The following is an 18,575-nucleotide window of genomic DNA, read 5'->3' on the forward strand; positions in this document are numbered from 1 at the left end:
TGACAAGTGAGGAAACCCATGATTTGTTTAGCCGTGCCTCTTCACAAGGGAAACCCATGATTTGTTTTTTCGAGTCCCTTCTGTAGTGTAGTGAGAATATGTCCAGTTTTAATTGCTATATCTGGTTGTTTGCAGTATGGCTTGTTTATTTTAGTTGTTCACAATGTGATGCTCTATATGTGCAATTATTTACTGTGCAATGCATTTCATCAATCTAGTTTTAAACATACCGATAGAAATGCATATATTTGCTTGCTGTTAAGCCTGTTATAGCAAGCATATGCCTCTTTTAAAGTTTTTTGATTGTTCGGTTGTTTGTAGTTAGCATATGTCCAGTTTCAAATGCTATCTTTGGTTGTTCGTAGTATGCCTTGTTTATTCCAGTTATTCACAACGTGATGTTCTATATTTGCAAGTACGAACTATTGTGCTTAACATGCTTCTCGATGTACCTACAGAGGACAATTTTGGGAATGACTGCTGTTTTCCATCGAGGTTAGTTTCATCCCATGGCTTATATCTGCTCAATGTTTAGAATATCGGTAGTTGGTACCATATAGGCCGGCGGCTGATAAGGGACTAATCGGTGAATCAGACTTTTAACTGAATATATCTGCAACCCATTTTATCGTTAGGTTAACTAGGGACATATGTAATATATCTGAGGCTACATAGCAACATGCACCATACTTAATGTCTAAATATGCAATCCTAGGCTACATAGCAACAAGGACGAGTGTTACATTAATGTTCTAATGATGTCTAGATATACATAGAAGAGCAGCAGCAACAACAACAACAACACAACCCTGTTTGGATACTCAATTTAGCTAGAGGTTAGAGTTAGTTTCTAGCTCATTACTAACCCTGAACTAACTCCATCCAAAGAGTTGTTTGGATGGCAGGTTTAGATTGACAATAAATGCACTAGGAGAACTAGTTCCAATTAGCACCTCTTGGGTTGGATAGTTTTTTTGGGTAGGTTATAGATGCAACTAGCTCAAACTAGCCCTCATGTTTAGATATACTTTAGGGTTATTTGAGCCTGAACTAGCTCAAACTAACTGTAACCCCTGGATACAGCAGCAGTTAATCAGCCAATAATTTGTAAGAATGCACTAAACTCCTTCTGGCCCATAATATAAGATGTTAATTCATCTAATATGTGAGTATATTGGATGTTATAAGATACTACCTCCGTTCCTAAATATTTATCTTTTTGAAGATTTCAAATGGACTACCACATACGGATGTATATAGACATATTATAAAAGAGTGTTGTACCACAACATTGTGCAATTGATGTTTAGCTTCTAATATTAACTTGGTGCTTTTAGGTACATATGTCATTGGTAAAGATCCGCGCTTTCACCCTTTCTGCGTATGGGGCAATGAGATATCGATGAACTAGCATCAAGTGAGGAAGTTGATAAAGATTGTTAGTAAAATGGGTCCAAAGATGGCAATTAAACTATTTGTTTACACTTTATCTAAGACAACAGCAAACTGCAGGATGGTAAGTAAGAACTTCGCAGCCTTCTTTTTACAGCCCATAATGAGTTGTATTAGATGACAATGTCTGGATCTCTTTCCTTTGTAGTGGTTGCCAAAGCAGTTTACTCAAGATTACCTCTCAAACTACATGATTGGTGGGCATGCAAAGGTTAAAGTATTTCTACTAAAACATGATGATTATCTAGATGTTTCATGAAGACCATGAAGGATGGGCGATCGACCATCACAAGGGTTTGGACTAGAGTCGTGCGTGCCTTCTTCATGGAGGAGGGCACAATATGGGCATTCCACTTCACCTTGTTCAGCAACTAGAATATATTTCGCCTATTTCTTTACGTCTTTAATAGTACACGTATACAACTGTGGTTCATCATCCTTTATTTGGTTCTTATGTAATGCATTGGTTGTTTGAACCTGATTAATATGAACAAAGCTGTAGCATACATTCAAATTCAAATTCAAATCTGGTACAATTTGAAATAGCAGCAATTAAATTATGGTGAAATTACGCTCTACAGGTTGTTACGGCACACACGGTTGGTAAAACACAAACGTTTGCGATATAAACCATAATCCAAGACGGTTCACACAGAGGAAACGTGTGCAAGCATGCACATAGTTGCCGTTTCCAAAGGGTGTGCGATTTCAGACAATATCACAAACGGTGTGGGCAAACTAAATGTTTGTGTTACTTGCCTTATCGTACACGATTCGCAACCAGGAACTATTTCTGATGAAGTATGCATCGTAAACGTTGCACCACAGAATAGCGTGTGTGATAGTTATCGTATACAACGATGTTACAATGGTCCGACGTTTCGTAATCCTGTCCGGCACTCGTACAATGATTAGCTAATCTTATTAATAGTGAACCGTTTTTGATGGGCCGCGCAACGTACACATTCTATAATAGTGAGCCATTTGTGATGGGTCACGCATCGTAAACATAGCACCACAGAATACCGACTGTGATGGCAATGCGAGCAGAAACGAGTTGGAGTACTGCAGGGTCCCTATCACCGACGGTTTCTGGGTTGTGTGGGAACGACCCCCCTATTGCCCACTCTCACTTGGTGACGGTTCCAAATGTTGTCGCGGTAAGGGGTTAAAAACCATTTGTTTAGGACCGACGCACACCAGTGACGGGTCCATAGCTAGTAGCTAGATGGCTTCTTCTCTCTCTTTGATTCTCAATACCATGTTCTCCTCGATGTTCTTGGAGATCTATCTGATGTAATACTCTTTTGCGGTGTGTTTACCAAGATCCGATGAATTGTGGATTTATGATCAGCTTATCTATGAATATTAGTTTAATCTCCTCTGAATTCTTATATGCATGATTTGATATCTTTGCAAGTCTCTTCGAACTATCGATTTGGTTTGGCCAACTAGATTGGTTTTTCTTGCAATGGGAGAAGTGCTTAGCTTTGGGTTCAATTTCTCGGTGCTCGATCCCAGTGACAGAAGGGGAACCGACATGTATTGTATTGTTGCCATCAAGGATAACAAGATGGGGTTTTCATCATATTTCTTGAGTTTATCCCGGTACATCATGTCATGTTAATGCGTTACTCTGTTTTATGAACTTAATACTCTAGATGCAGGCAGGAGTCGGTCGATGGGTGGAGTTATAGTAGTATAAGCAGGCAGGAGTCAGTCTACTTGATACGGACGTGATGGCTATATTCATGATCATTGCCTTAGATATCATCATAATTATGCTCTTTTCTATCAATTGCTCGGTAGTAATTTTTTCACCCACCGTAATATTTTCTATCTTGAGAGAAGCCTCTAGTTAAACCTATGGACCTCGGGTCTATTTTCCATCATATAAGTTTCTGATCTACAATTTTAGTTTTTCTATTTACTTTCTTTGCAATCTTTTACTTTCCGTTCCATAAACCAAAAATATTACTTTACCATTTATCCATCTCTATCAGATCTCACTTTGCAAATAACTGTGAAGGGATTGACAACCCCTTATCGCGTTGGGTGCAAGTTGGTGTTTGTTTGTGCAGGTATTCGGTGACTTGCACGTTGTCTCCTACTGGATTCATACCTTGATTCTCAAAACTGAGGGAAATACTTACTCTACTTTGCTACATCACCCTTTCCTCTTCAAGGAAAAAACCAACGCAAGCTCAAGAAGTAGCACATACCAACAAGCAACCATGTGTTTGAAAATATCAACACTAAAGCAAGTTATCCCTAGCCCATTATGCTCAATCATTGATCCATTCATGAAACACACTCGCATATTAGCTACACTCAATGCTCAAGTACGATCATAGTGCCCCTTAGTTGGTGCTTTATAAGAGAACCTGGAGACTCAAATAAAAAAATAAAAATTGCATAAAGTAAAAGAAAGGCCCTCCGTAGAGGGAAGTAGGTATTTGTAGAGGTGCTAGAGTTCAAAGCGAAAAAGATAGAGATAAAAACATTTTGGGTGGCATGCTTTTCCTGTCAATGAAAACAATCAATTAGTTTCCAATACTTTTCGTGCTAGATATATCATAGGCGGTTCCCAAACAGAAAATAAAGTTTATTCATTTTTCCACCATACTTTCACATTCCAGGGCAAACCGAATCCATGGGTGCCGTCCATACCAACACTTTCCGAGGAATTTATTATTTGACAACATAAAGTAAATTCATTTTAAATTTCGGGACTGGGCATCCCTAATACCTTTGTCGTACTCTCGTGCAATGACAAGTGAATCAACACTCATCTTGAGAATAACACATCTACCATGGAAACATATCAGACACCCTCTATCGTTTCATGGGCGGTACGAGCACACACAAAGAAGTTTATTTTTAAAATTAGAGATGGCACATACAAATTTTCTTAGAACGGCAAAAGAATACTGCATATAGGTAGGTATAGTGGACTCATGTGGCGAAACTGGTTTAAGGATTTTGTATGCACAAGTAGTGATCATGATTAGTTCAAATGAAGGCTAGCAAAAGATTGAGAAGCATCGAACCAAGAAATGAAAAATCTCATAAGCAAGCATTAAGCATAACTAACACTGAATAATGCACCACAAGTAGGATATAATTTCATTGCATAACTATTGATTTTTGTGCTTGCAGAGGGAATCACAAACCTTAACACCAATATTCTTACTAAAGCATAATTACTCATCAACATGACTCACATATTATATCATCGTATCGCAAAACCATTACAAAGAATCAAGTTTATTTTGTCAACGATCTTCATGAAAGTTTTTATTATATCCCTCTTGAATATCTATCACTTTGGACTAGTTTCATATGTTGCTTTTGATGGCTCAAACAAATCTAAGTGAAGAGCATGAGCATAAAATTTTTATTCTCCCAAAATAATTTAAGTGAAGCATGAGAGAATTTCTTAAATTTTTTACTAACTCCCAAATAAACCTAAGCGCAGCACGAGAGCATTTCTTCAAAAATACTAAAGCACACCGTGCTAAAAAAGATATAAGTGAAGCACTAGAGCAATTCCATAGCTCATAAAGATTTAAGTGAAACATAGAGAGAAATTCTAACGAATCATAGCATAAGTTTGGCTCTCTCAACTAGGTGTGTCCAGTAAGGATAGATGACTTCAAATAAAATGAAAAACAAGCAAAGACTCATATCATACAAGACGCTCCAAGCAAAACTCATGATATGTGACGAATAAAAATATAGCTCCAAGTAAAATACCGATGGTCGTTAGAAGAAAGAGGGGATGCCACTCGGGCATCCCCAAGCTTAGTTGCTTGCTTCTCTTTTAGATAATAGCTTGGGATGCCATGGGCACTTCAATCACACAAAACTCAACAAAACCTTCGTGAGGTCCGTTAGTATAACAAAGCAAATCACTACTATAAGTACTGTTGCAAACCCATTCATATTTTATTTTTGCATTATATCTACTGTATTTCAACTTTGATATAGCTTATACCCTCCAATACAAACCATAGACTCATCGAAATAAGCACACAACGCAAAGAAAACAGAATCTATAAAAAACAGAACAATCTCTAGCAATCTGAAAACTTTCAATACTTCTGTAAGTCCAAAAATTCTGAAACATTAGGACAACGTGGGGAATTTGTATATCAATCTTTTGTAAAAACGTCACAACAAAAGCATGTTTCTGTGATTTATTTAAATTGTTTTCTGAGCGCAGAAGTTTCTGTTTTTCAACAAGACCAAATCAACTATCACCCAACATGATCCCAAAGGATTTGCTTGGCACAAACACTAATTAAAACATAAAAAACACAATCATAAGAGTAGCATAATTGTGCAAACACTCAAGAACAGAAATAAAAAGACAAAAATAAATTGTATTCATTGGGTTGCCTCCCAACAAGCGCTATCGTTTTATGCCCCTAGCTAGGCATAATGCAAAGATCTAAGTATTGTCATCTTTAGTTTCCAACTCCTCAATCAAACACTTAGAATTCTTCGAAGATTTAGCATACAAATTTTCAACAACAATACTTCTAGGAACAAGTTTGAGGAATTCATTCTTGCCGGTAGGGTCTCTTATCACTTCAATAAAATCGGGATGAATACTAATCATTTTAAGATCTTCTTTGTTACTGTTAGAGGTTGCACCCTTGTTTTTAGTGGCTTGAGTACTCTTGCTAATTTTTATCACATTTTTTTCAATATTTTTAGCGGAAGCAAAATCCGTGCTTAGATTACTAAAGATTTCTTCCAATTTATCGACCTGAGACGGGCTTTCCTCAATTGTTTCATGAATTACGATCCCCTTTTCTTTTAAAAAATTAAGAACTTCTCCCGCTTTTGACCCAATTTTACTAGCAAAATTATGCATCTTTTTATCCAAGTTTTCAATATGTTCTTCTGCAAGCATTTTCTTTTCAACAGCATCAACCCTTTCCATAGCATGCTCAAGAGTTAAAGTTGTTTCATTAACCGTAAGAGGTTGTGATCCCACTAAATTTCCCATAGCATTAGGAGCATCTAGAGAAGGACACATCAAGAAAATTCCCACCGGTAATCATATCAAGGATGAATCTATACCAAGTGGTGATGCCCACATAAAAACAATGAAGAAGCACAATGGTTTATTGCTTACGAATTGATCTATTATGAGCATTGCAAATTCTATACCAGGCATCTTTTAAATTCTTCCCTCCCCTTTGTTTAAAGTTAAGAACCTCATTCTCGGGGGTACATGCAATAGAGGAAGAGCTATCCCTAACGACAAAAAGTGGCAAACAAAATTGCACACAAAAACAGATCCGATGAGAAAACGGCAGACAAAAAAGAGGGCGAATAAAACTACAAATTTTTGTGAAGTGAGGGAGATGAAAACGAGAGGCAAATGGCAAATAATGTAAATTACAAATAGATGAGATTTGTGATTAGGAACCTGGTAGATGTGGATGATGTCTCCCGGGCAATGGCGCTAGAAATTCCTTTTTGATGCGGCTTGAACTACATCGGCATTTCCCCAAAGAGGAAGGGATGATGCAGCATAGCTACGGTAGGTATATACCTCATTGATGAGACCAAGGTTATCGAACCAGTAGGAGAACCACGCAGCACTACGTGAACGGCACCTGCACAGAAGAACAAATAATTGCAACCCGGCGTAAAAGAGGGGTTGTCAATCCCTCACAGGTAAAAATGTAGTTAAAATTGTACTAGATTGGATAAATAGATCTCGAGGGAACGCGAGATAAAATAAATAACAATAAATTGCAGCAAGGTATTTTTGGTTTTTTGGATCAATAGATGTGAAAAATAAAAAATCAAATAAAAATAGATCTTGAAGGCAAATATGATAAGGAAGAGAACCGGGGGTCGTAGATTTCACTAGTGGCTTCTCTCGAGAAAATAGCATATGGTGGGTAAACAAATTACTGTTGGCCAATTGATAGTACTTCAGATAATCATGACGATATCGAGGCAATGATCATTATTTAGGCATCACGTCCAAGATTAGTAGACCGACTCCTACTTGCATCTACTACTATTACTCCACACATCGACCGCTATCCAACATGCATCTAAGTTCATGGAGAAATGGAGTAATGCAATAAGAACGACGACATGATGTAGACAAGATCTACTCATATAGGAATAGACCCCACCTTGTTATCCTTAATAGCAACATTACATACGTGTCGTTTCCCCTTCTGTCACTGGGATCGAACTCCGTAAGATCGAACCCATCACAAAGCACCTCTTCCCATGGCAAGAAAAATCGATTTAGTCGGCCTAACTAAACCAAAGATTCGAATAAGAAATACAAGGCTATAAGTAATCATGCATATAAGAGATCAAAAAGAGTTGTAACACCCACAATGCGGCTATATCTCCCACGTGTCGGGGCACGACTTAGAGGCATAGCTGCATCGTAGTTTTGTCACAAGAGGGGTAATCTTCACACAATCCCATGTACTAAATAAGAAAGCGATAGAAGTTGGCTTACAATCGCCACTTCACACAAATAACATAGTTAAACATACATCATCCGGAATACAAACAAGGTCCGACTATGGAACCAAAATAAAAGAAGACAACCCCAGATGCTAGATCCCAGATCGTCCCGACTGGGCACCACTACTGATCATCCGGAAAAGACACATAACAACGACCAAGGTCTTCATCGAGCTCCCACTTGATCTCGGTTGCGCCACCTGCACTGGTATCATCGGCACCTGCAACTGTTTGGAAGTATTCGTGAGTCACGAGGACTCAACAATCTCACACCCGCGAGATCAAGACTATTTAAGCTTATGGGTAGGGTAAGGTAATGAGGTGGAGCTGCAGCAAGCACTAAGCATATATGGTGGCTAACATACGGAAATAAGAGCGAGAAGAGAAGCAACGCAATGGTCGAGAACTAGAAGTGATCAAGAAGTGATCCTGAAGCTACTTACGTTCAAGCATAACACAAGAACCGTGTTCACTTCCCGGACTCCACCAAAAAGAGACCATCACGGCTACACACGCGATTGATGCATTTTAATTAAGTCAAGTGTCAAGTTCTCTATAACCAGACATTAACAAATTCCCATATGCCACATAACCACGGGCACGGCTCTCAAAAGTTTAAACCCTGCAGGGGTGTCCCAACTTAGCCCATCACAAGCTCTCACGGTCAACGAAGGATATTCCTTCTCCCGAGAAGACCCGATCAGTCTCGGAATGCCGGTTACAAGACATTTCGACAATGGTAAAACAAGACCAGCAAAGCCGCCCGATGCGCCGACAATCCCGATAGGAGCTGCACATATCTCGTTCTCAGGGCAACACCGGATAGGTCAAGCTACGAGTAAAACTAGCCCTCAAGTTGCCCCGAGGTGGCCGCATAGGCTGCCCGGTTCGGACCAACGCTTAGAGAAGCACTGGCCTGGGGGGTTAAAATAAAGATGACCCTCGGGTTGTCCGACCAAAGGGAAGGGTAGTAGGTTGTTAGGCAAATGTAAAACCAAGGTTGGGCCTTGCTGGAGGAGTTTTATTCAAGGAGAACTGTCAACGGGTTCCCTTAACACCCAACCATGTAAGGAACGCAAAATGAAGGAACATAACACCGGTATGATGGAAACTAGGGCGGCAAGAGTCACTACAAAAAAAAGACACATTCGTGACATTTTGTGCCGAACGAAAAAAATTTCTGTCATACATATGACACTTCTATGACGATAATAGTGACAAAACCCGGTATCATCATAGATGTGGTGGGCTCCTACTTCTATGACAAAAAATCATGAAAAAAATTGGCTTTTCATCCAGGGCGGGCTGGAGACGCAGCTGCATGACATTCTTTGGGCCGTCCATGACGGAAAAAATCGTGGTAGAAGCGAGGGGGAGGAAAATTTTGGGGAGTTCCCGGTTACGGTGGGAGGTCGGGGGCCGAGCGATGCGCGTTTCTCTCGTACACATACGCGCGTGTGTGCGAGGCGTTGGCTCTAACTGAACCCGAGCAAGGCGTTGGGCTCTAACTGAACCCGAGTGATTGCACTGCAGGCTACGCGTTACTGAACCCGAGCGATCGATCGATGGCTGTTAACTGAACCCGATCGAGCGATTCCTTCGCTACTGCTGCTAACTGAAGCTGATCGATGCTGCCTCTGGGATGAACAGTGAGCGTTGCGGGGGGGTTTGGATGAATAGTGAGAGGTGGCGTTGCCTTTGGATGAACAGGGCCCCGTGGTGTGGTGGAGGGCTGGATGAACAGTAGACGGTGGAGGGGTGCCCGTGGAGGGGTGGTTGAACAGGCCCCCGTGGTGTGGAGGGCTGGATGAACAGTAGACGGTGGAGGGGTGGTTGAACAGTAGCCGGTGGAGTAGCGCACGGTGGAGGCTGGATGAACAGGAGCCCGTGGAGGCTGGAGGAGGTCGACGGTAGCCCGTGGAGGCTAGAGGAGGTCGACGGTGGAGATGAACAGTATCCCGTGGAGTCCCGTTTTGCGGTACGCCACACCCCTCCCGATGAACAGGACCCCTGTTTCGACCGTAGCGCTCCAACATAAGTCCGTTTTGTCCGTTTTGCGGTACGCCACACCCCTCCCAATCAACAGGACCCCTGTTTCGACTGTAGGAGGTTCGTTTCCTCCGTTTTGCGGTATGCCACACCCCTCCCGATCAACAGGACCCTCGTTTCGACCGTAGGAAATCTATTTCCTCCATTTTGCGGTACGCCAGACCCCTCCCGATCAACAGGACCCAATTCCAAAAGTAGGAGGTCTGTTTCCTCCGTTGTGCAGTACACCAGGCGTCGTTTCGATCGCCTGTTCCATCCAAGCCCTCCCGTTGAACACGAACACGCATTCCGTTCTGATCCAGCAGGTTGGCTCCGAGGCATTCCGTTGCCTCCCGTTGAACACGACGCATTCCGTTGCCTCCCCATGAACACGACGCATTCCATTGCCTCCCCATGAACATGACGACGATGATGTTTCTCTGTTCCGACCCAGCCATGTACACAAACCCTGGCCGTACGTATGCGCGAGTAGGCATTCGAGACCCCGCACATATGTACACATACGTCGCCGTATTTTCTTTCTTGCACCCTGGCCGCTATATGTACGTGTACATGCTACGTGCGCACCTCTACTATGACACGTACGCGCCTCTACTACAACACATGCGCTCCTCTACATCCACTAGTATATATGTACGTACACATTCGCGACCAGAATGACAACGCTATGTACGCTTCGACCAGGTGGGTCCCGACTGTCAGGCACTTCCTTGCCTGCGAAGATGTAGCTGGTGGGTCCTAGCAGTCAGGGGGGCGACGCAAGGAAGATGTAGCTGGTGGGTCCCAGCGGTTAGGGGCAAACGTTTTTTTCGTGAAATACGGTGGCCCGTCCGGTGGGTCCCCGCTGTCCGGTGGAGGAATGATTATTTTGCACGTAATAAGGAGGCACTTCCTTGCTGCGGCTGTGGACACAGCTGTCAGCCTCTCCACGTACAGTCCACGTCCGATGGAAGCTGTTCCTTGACCACGTTGACCACGCCGCGCCGAGAGCACCAGGGCGGTGGATGACGGCGAGGCCTAGGAAGGGGACGACGCGGAGCCAGGGAAGACGCGGCAGTGGATGCCCACGCGTAGAGGAGTACGAGGGTTCACTGGTTCGCTGCGGAGTCGTATTCATTTTTTTTGTGCATAATAAGGACGCACTTCCTTGTGTGCGAAGATATAGCTGGTGGGTCCGAGCTGTCAACGGCGGTAACGTTTTTTCGTGAAATACAAAGGCCCTTTTGGTGGGTCCCTGATGTCAGGTGGACGAATCATTATTTTGCGTGTAATAAGGAGGCGTTTCCTTGCGTGTGGCCGTGGACCCAGCTGTCGGCCTCTCCACGTACAGTCCACTTCAGATGCATGTCGGTCGTTGACCATGTTGAATAGGCCGTGCCAAGAGCACCAGGGCGGTGGACGACGGCGAGGCCTAGGAAGGGAACGACACAGAGGCAGGGAAGACTCGACAGTTGTTTCCCATGCGGAGGGGAGTACGACTATACGAGGGTTTACTGGTTCGTCTGCCATCGCCGGAGAATAACAACAGGTGTGGGTGAGTAGAGGGATGGCTAGGCCAGCGATGGGAGTACGGTGGGGCGGTGAGGCCTGCGCGGCAACAGACCCGGCCACGGGGTGGAGGGAGCAGGCAGTCCCACTGGTGCTTGTTTGAGCGGCTGGAACAGGAAGAGCAGAGATTGAAGAAGCACGACGGCCGTTGGATGGCCATCCAACAGTCACTGCTTGTGCGTCAACCTTTTTTTTAGGAAAGCCTCAAATCTGTGGAAAACAGCATACAACCCATCTGCCATTATTTCTAATAATTTACAGCCCATTTGCTAATTATTAAGGTTTTTTTGGAGCCCATATTCTTTTTGTTAGCATTACAGCCCATATTGTGGCAACTGTTAAAAAATTATATGAAATTTTGCATATTTCGGTGCGGTCCGAACTGTTTTTAATCCTGAAATTTCGACTCACATTCAAATTGATTTTAAAAATAAATGTATATCAATATAAAATCCAACAAATTCTCCACGCATAAAAATTAATGTAATTTAAAATCTCTAAATGAAAAAAAGATATTTGAAACTAATTGTCGGTTTGATGTGTTTTAAAAATGTACAGCCCATTTCTCATTACTGATAGGCCGTTTTCTCGGCCAGCCGAATGAAAGCTCTCCTCGTCTTGAAAGATTTGCAGCCCAACAGGCCTGACAAAGCGACTTACTTGGCAAATCACAAAAAAACTGGGATGTGGCTGTGGACCCAGCAGTCAGCCTCTCCACGTACAGTACTCTTCCGATGGAATGTCGTTGACCATGTTGACCACGCCGCGCCGAGAGCACCAAGGCGGTGGACGACGGTGAGGCCTAGGAAGGGGAAGACACGGTAGTGGATGCCCACACGGAGAGGAGTACGAGGGTTCACTGGTTCGGCTGCAGTGTGAGGCTGCCGTTGCCGCAGGGCCTGGCTAGCGGTGGGAGTAGTAGGGGGCGATGAGGCCTCAACGGCAGCACACCCGGCCACTGGAGGCAGGAGCAGGCGGTCTCCCCAGCGCTGGTTTGGGCGGCTGGTGCAAGAAGAGCAGCGATTGAAGAAGCAGCAGGACCGTTCAATTCAAATCCAACGGTTACTGCTGCTAGAAGCGTTTGTTGACTAAGTTGACAAGCCCTGCGTACGCGTCAACTTAGTAGGCCCACAGGTCATCCTCCCAACCGGTGCACCCCAGATGTCAGTGGGAGGAATCATTTTTTTCGCGTAATAAGGACGCAGTTGATTGCGTGCGACCAGACCAGCGGAGGGAGTAGGGTGGGCCGGGGAAGCCTGCGCGGCATCACAGCGGGCCACAAGAGGAGGGAGCAGGCAGTCCCGCCGGTGCTAGTTTAGGCGGCTGGAGCAGGATGATCAGAGATTGAAGAAGCACGTCGGTCGTTGGATGGACATCCAACAGTCACTGCTGCTAGAATCGTGTGTTCACTGACAAAGCCTTGCGTAAACAAGTCAGCCTCAAAATCTGTGGCGTGTACAGCCCATTTGCTATTATTTTTATAATTTTTACTCATTTTCTAATTCATATGGAATTTATTGGAGTCTATTTTCCATTTTTAGAATTGCTGGCCATTTTCTGGTCAGTACCAGGGTCAAAAAATTAACTAAATGTGTGGGAAATTTTGAAAATTCGCAAATTTTTCTGCGGAACAAAATATTCTTAATCCAAAAATTAAAAGCCATACTAAAACAAATTTAAAAATAAATTAGTACTATGTCATGTTAAATCCAATGAAATACGTATACGATATCAGTGAAGAACAAAAATAAAAAAAGAAACTTATATCCCATTTGCTATAATTTTTTTGGAATTTTCAACCCCTTTTGATATTACTTTTAACAGACATTGACCATACTCTTAAGCCAGGCCGGAATGCATCCCTCCTCATCTTGAAAGATTTGCAGCCCAGTAATTCGGAGAAAACAAATAGGCCTAGCTTGGGTATTCTTCAAAAAGAAATACTGGGCTACCTATTTTCCCAAAGAACTGGTGCATGAGCATTTAGCTTTATTTATTTATTTACTTATTTATGTTTAGGGGACCATGAGCATGTACCTGGGCCAGATTCATGTGAGAGCCTCCCTTCCAGTTAATTATGGGCTTCTCTATTGGGCCTTCATCAGTGGGTTGCATGTTATCAACAAGTGGAAAATGTGTTCCGTACGAAAAATAGTATGCGCTACGTACGGTACGGGGCACTAAAGGATCGAACCATGCAACGACTTCCAAAACATTGTGTTTGTCGTTCTAACAACACATTTATTCAACCAACAGACGAAATATACTACTGATTGTACATTGAAAACAACAGCAGCAGCAACCAGGGCTGGGGGTGCAACAGAAGCAGTAAGCAAGCCAGAAGAGTGAAGACGCACCTCTCTCTTCCAAACCAAACATCAGCCATCATTACAAAAGGGCTACCAAAAAAGAACAAGTGTATGCATCAAACTAAATAAAGATCCTACTACACCAAGTGTACGCATCTAACTAACTGGCTCAGTTAGACATTACTATTTATTAAGCTGTGGAGATTGGCTGACGGCTTGAACCAGATGGGTGCCTGACGGGGGAAACTCTAGCCAGCAGGTCAAAGTCTGATACTTGCGACCCTCTCTCCTACTTTGGGCTGCAGAGCATGGCAGCACATATCAGGGTATGGTGCATGCAGAGACGCATGGTACACTGTGTACACACAGTTTTGCCTGATGAACGAAACCATGCTGCCATCATGATCCTTTCCGTCGGTTATCTCCTAGTTAATCAGATAATTCAGTCCGAGAAACAGAGAATGCGTACCAAGGCTACTTACCAGCCTCCAGTCAAAAATTCCTGAAGGCCCAGAGAAGCTGGGATCCTGCTTAAAGACCTTGCAGTGACTGTGATTGTATTTCGCGAAACAACACTCCGGTACGTGCGAACGATCATCAATCTTTCGCCGTCGTCTGATCGAGCCAGGAACCACATGCAACTGCTATGCCACTTTTCTTTGAAAGGTTCTGGGATTAGGAAGGGTAGTGACACCAGGCGTCCTACAACATCATATCAAGTTGGAGTCAAATAAAAAAGGGCTCTTGATTTAGTCAATCTTAAGAATAGCATGTTATGAGCATGAATATTTTTTCAGCAAATGTTGACAGTAATATAAGCAAGCCATCATGATATCATAGGAAAGTAACATACTGCTGTAACAGCCGTTTGTAGCGATGACTGGAGTAGGCCAGCAATACATCCAACCATAGAAGGAGTCGACAGCGTAAATGAAGCCCTTGTGTTCAATGGCATCAGAGAACCATGGAGGATGTATGATCATGCGATGGACGTGCAGATTTATCCACTTACCGAAGTGACCTGTCAGATAGGAGAGACCGTGGTTGAAGAACGCAATTAGGCTGAAGTATTTATAATTCACAGATCTTGTGGGCACTTGGCAGATTACAACCTTGAGCAAATCAAACTTGGTATCATGTTGGCTACTATAAGATTCCGAGTATTCTGGGCCGCGGTGCCAAAGCAGTGCAGTGTTAATCGAAGGAAGGGGGATTAATCGCCGGGTGTAGACCTCCACGAGCATCCAGCTGCCGCGACCGTCAACGAGCACCATCCAAGGCGTGTTAATGCCGACCCAGTACATACCGTTAATGTAGTTGAGGCTGACGGGGATCGGATCGCAGTCAAGGGGGTTGATGCTCACCACCCTACGATCGTTATGCTGCGTTACATGTCGTTTCTGAAGATTAGGCGGCATCCGCAAGCAAGGAGCTGGCTTAAAAAGCTCTGACCTGAGGGCTTTGAGTAAACGGTACAACCCCGACGAGCACGTGGCGAGCGACATGGTACTGAGATTGTCCACACGCGAAACAATGAGCTTGATTACCTCTGTGGGGAGCGAATTCCAGCCACTCTTTCAGTGGACGCTGCTCGGTTTTGCCATTGTTAGTGCTTGGGTTTCGGGCGAGGGGGAGGCGCCTTAGCGGGGATGGAAGATTGGACGAGATTATGTGCGGACAAAGATGGAGAAGCGAATATGTGCTGCGGGAAGTGGACAGGTGATGATGACTACAGCACGCCGCTTGACTTACGAGACACATACCAGCAGTGTAGGGTCATGTCAATGCCAGACAACTTGCTTGAGTGATCACAGTACTAGTACTCCCTACAGTGATATGCCCTAACTTGCTTGAGTAGAGTAGTAGAGTAGGACTCTGCTCTACTACTAGCACCGGAGGAGTAGTATATTCTAATCTAAAATAGTTACGAACTTCAATGCCCGAGCGTGGAACGACTATGAACCGTGCTCAAAGACCGTGTCTACGTGGTGTTTGGACATGGGCGACAACCTCAACGCCAACGGTGCTGCTCCCGTTGTACGTATGTGTTTCTGTCCTTCTTGTTCGAAATTGTGGTAGAATTCATGATTTTTTTTTGTGCTTATTCGGATTAAATCTCATAGTAACTTGCTCATATATTCAACTGGCGCAACGTCCCCTACAGCCACTCCCGTTTCATGGATGGCCTAGTCAATGCCTCCAAGGAGCCCTTCGTCCACCGCTATGAGTGCCCGATGCCGTTTTTGGCTCGCTGGCGGACATGGTGCATCACCTCACGGATGCGTGCAGCTGTCACTGCTGGCACTTGGTGGAGAACATCAAGTACGAGACGTGCTACCCGTTCACCACGCCGGAGTCACTGGAGGATCGACGTGAGAGGGAGGGGGAGGAGATAGCGATGAACGTGAACGTGAGGGGGAGGAGATAGTGATGTCGTGGGAGGCGCAGTATTTATAGCGAGCAATGGCACACCTACGTAAGATATGGACTGAGCTACACTGACTTAACTGCAGGTCCAGTTGCGTCACTGACTTGTGGGCCAGACTCCTGTTGGGCCCATATGTCAGTGACCCAATGCACCTGCAGTTAAGTAACAACTACGTAGGCATATTTGTTGGAGTAAATTACGGGGGAGAGAAGGGGTGGAAATATTGCTGGTCACAACGGATTGGACGAGCGTGGGGGAGGAGAGTCATGCATGCAGATTTTTTCACACGGGGTGGAGTGGTGGGACCGCCGAAGGGATAAGGAGAGTTTGGCAGGAATATTGTTTCCACACATGGAGAGGAAAAGATTTGGAGACGAACGGGCTTCCTGCAGGTCTAGGGAACGGTGCATAATAAGTCATCTTGCATGCCGGGCTAGGTATAGTCTCAAGTCATTAAAACATACACGCCCCACACATGTTCATATTTCAAGGTGCACTAAATTATTGCATGCGGTGATTAAAGTTGGCCATAATGGTGGTATCTAAGCTGGTATCATGCACACGGGAATAGCAAACATGCTGATGTGGCAAAGAATTAAAGAAGAGAGGGGGGTTGGAGTAACTAGTGTTCATGCATGCATTGGTAAACACATTTTTTATGAAGAACGACAGCACTAGTTGAGTACTTTTACAGACTTCAAAAACTATTCCACCGCCTCTACTATCTTGCTAAGAGTAGGTGAAATTTTTGAATCGAGCCCTTCAAACTAGAAGGGAGGTAGTGGTACTCTAATAGCTAACCTTGTTGTGATGATAAGATAGGACATGGCACGCACCTGGACGGAGGAACTAGTCTGCATTGTGCATTTAAGTTTTGTCTGAAGTTAATGTACCTCTACTTTCACCAAACTTATAGAAAAATGTGTCAACATTCACAATTGTCAAAGATTAGCCGTTCGGCCAATAAGGTGGCACACTTAATCGCTAAGTATAACTTTGACAATAGATTAGATGGTATTCTTGTAAATAACGTACCGCCCTGTGTGGTGAATATTGTATCGAATGAGTGTACTGGTGTGGCTGGTTAATTAATATAAGGTGGTGTTCAAAAAAGTATAAATTTGGTCAAACACTTTGCAAACGGTTGACGAGAGTTAAAAGGACCAGAGGGAGTATCATGCATGCGGAGTAGGCAAAAAAATTGCTTGTCTAAAAAAGGCAAAAAAATTACTCATTTATAGCCAGTCGAAGTCTCAAAGGGCGCGACCGCGCGAGGGAGGCGAAGGTCGTGGGAGGTGCGACGTTTGACGGAATTAAGTGAAGTTACATCCATGCGCCGGCATGGCGTGCGAGCAGGAAGAAGCTATACCGTCAGGCCTACGATATGGGTCTAGTAGACATGACATCTAGTGGGTCCCGCATAGTTCTCGAGAACTCTTTGGGGGCTTGCAGCCATTTATCCACCGGGAAAGCCAGCAACCCCATGCCCTTCGCACGCCCTACTCGTCCCCGTCTTCTGCCTTACAACAATTTGCTCCCAGTCGTCTCGTCCTTTCACATTAGTTCGCTCCAGTTTTTTTTGCGGGGTACAACAGTTCAACTTCTCCTAACCCTCCTCCAAAATCCATGGCCTCCCAAATCTCCATGGTTGCCGCTGAGTACCAGGTTAGAGCCATCATCGGCGATCAGTTCATCGTCATCTACACACGTGGATCCGAGACGGTGAAAGCATGGCTTGCTCGCTTCCTACGCATGTTCAATAGTTCAATGGATGAGTGGGTCGCCGGGCTAGATGTTGAGTACACCACAGTCCTGGGACGAGAGAAGGATCTAAAGGACGAAGAGAGGAAGAAGCCCGCCATGATCCAGGTTTGCGTACATAACGTTTGCTTGGTCTACCACATATGCCATGCCGACGTTGAGTGCCAGGATTTTAAGAACTTCCTCAAGGAAAAAATAGTGAAATTCGTTACTGTAGGCTTTAAGAACCACAGCGATATCCTGCGTCGGATAGGTCTCGTTGTAGGCTAGCCCTTTGATCTCCAGAAGGCAAGCCTGGGGTCCTCCTCTCAACCTTCAATGCTGACCCTGGCAGCAGCCATGATTGATCCTTCGTACGCTAAACTGAAGAAACCTCATCACGAGTTTCATCATGCATGGGAGTCGAAGACATTAGATGAAGATCACATCCTGTACGCAGCAATGGATGCCTACCTTTGTTTAAATATCTACAAGGGTTGGATGAAGAAGCAGAGCCCAGTGTCCGGTTCAAG

Source organism: Triticum dicoccoides, chromosome 4A (genome assembly GCF_002162155.2).
Source record: "Triticum dicoccoides isolate Atlit2015 ecotype Zavitan chromosome 4A, WEW_v2.0, whole genome shotgun sequence".
NCBI classification, from domain to species: domain Eukaryota; kingdom Viridiplantae; phylum Streptophyta; class Magnoliopsida; order Poales; family Poaceae; genus Triticum; species Triticum dicoccoides.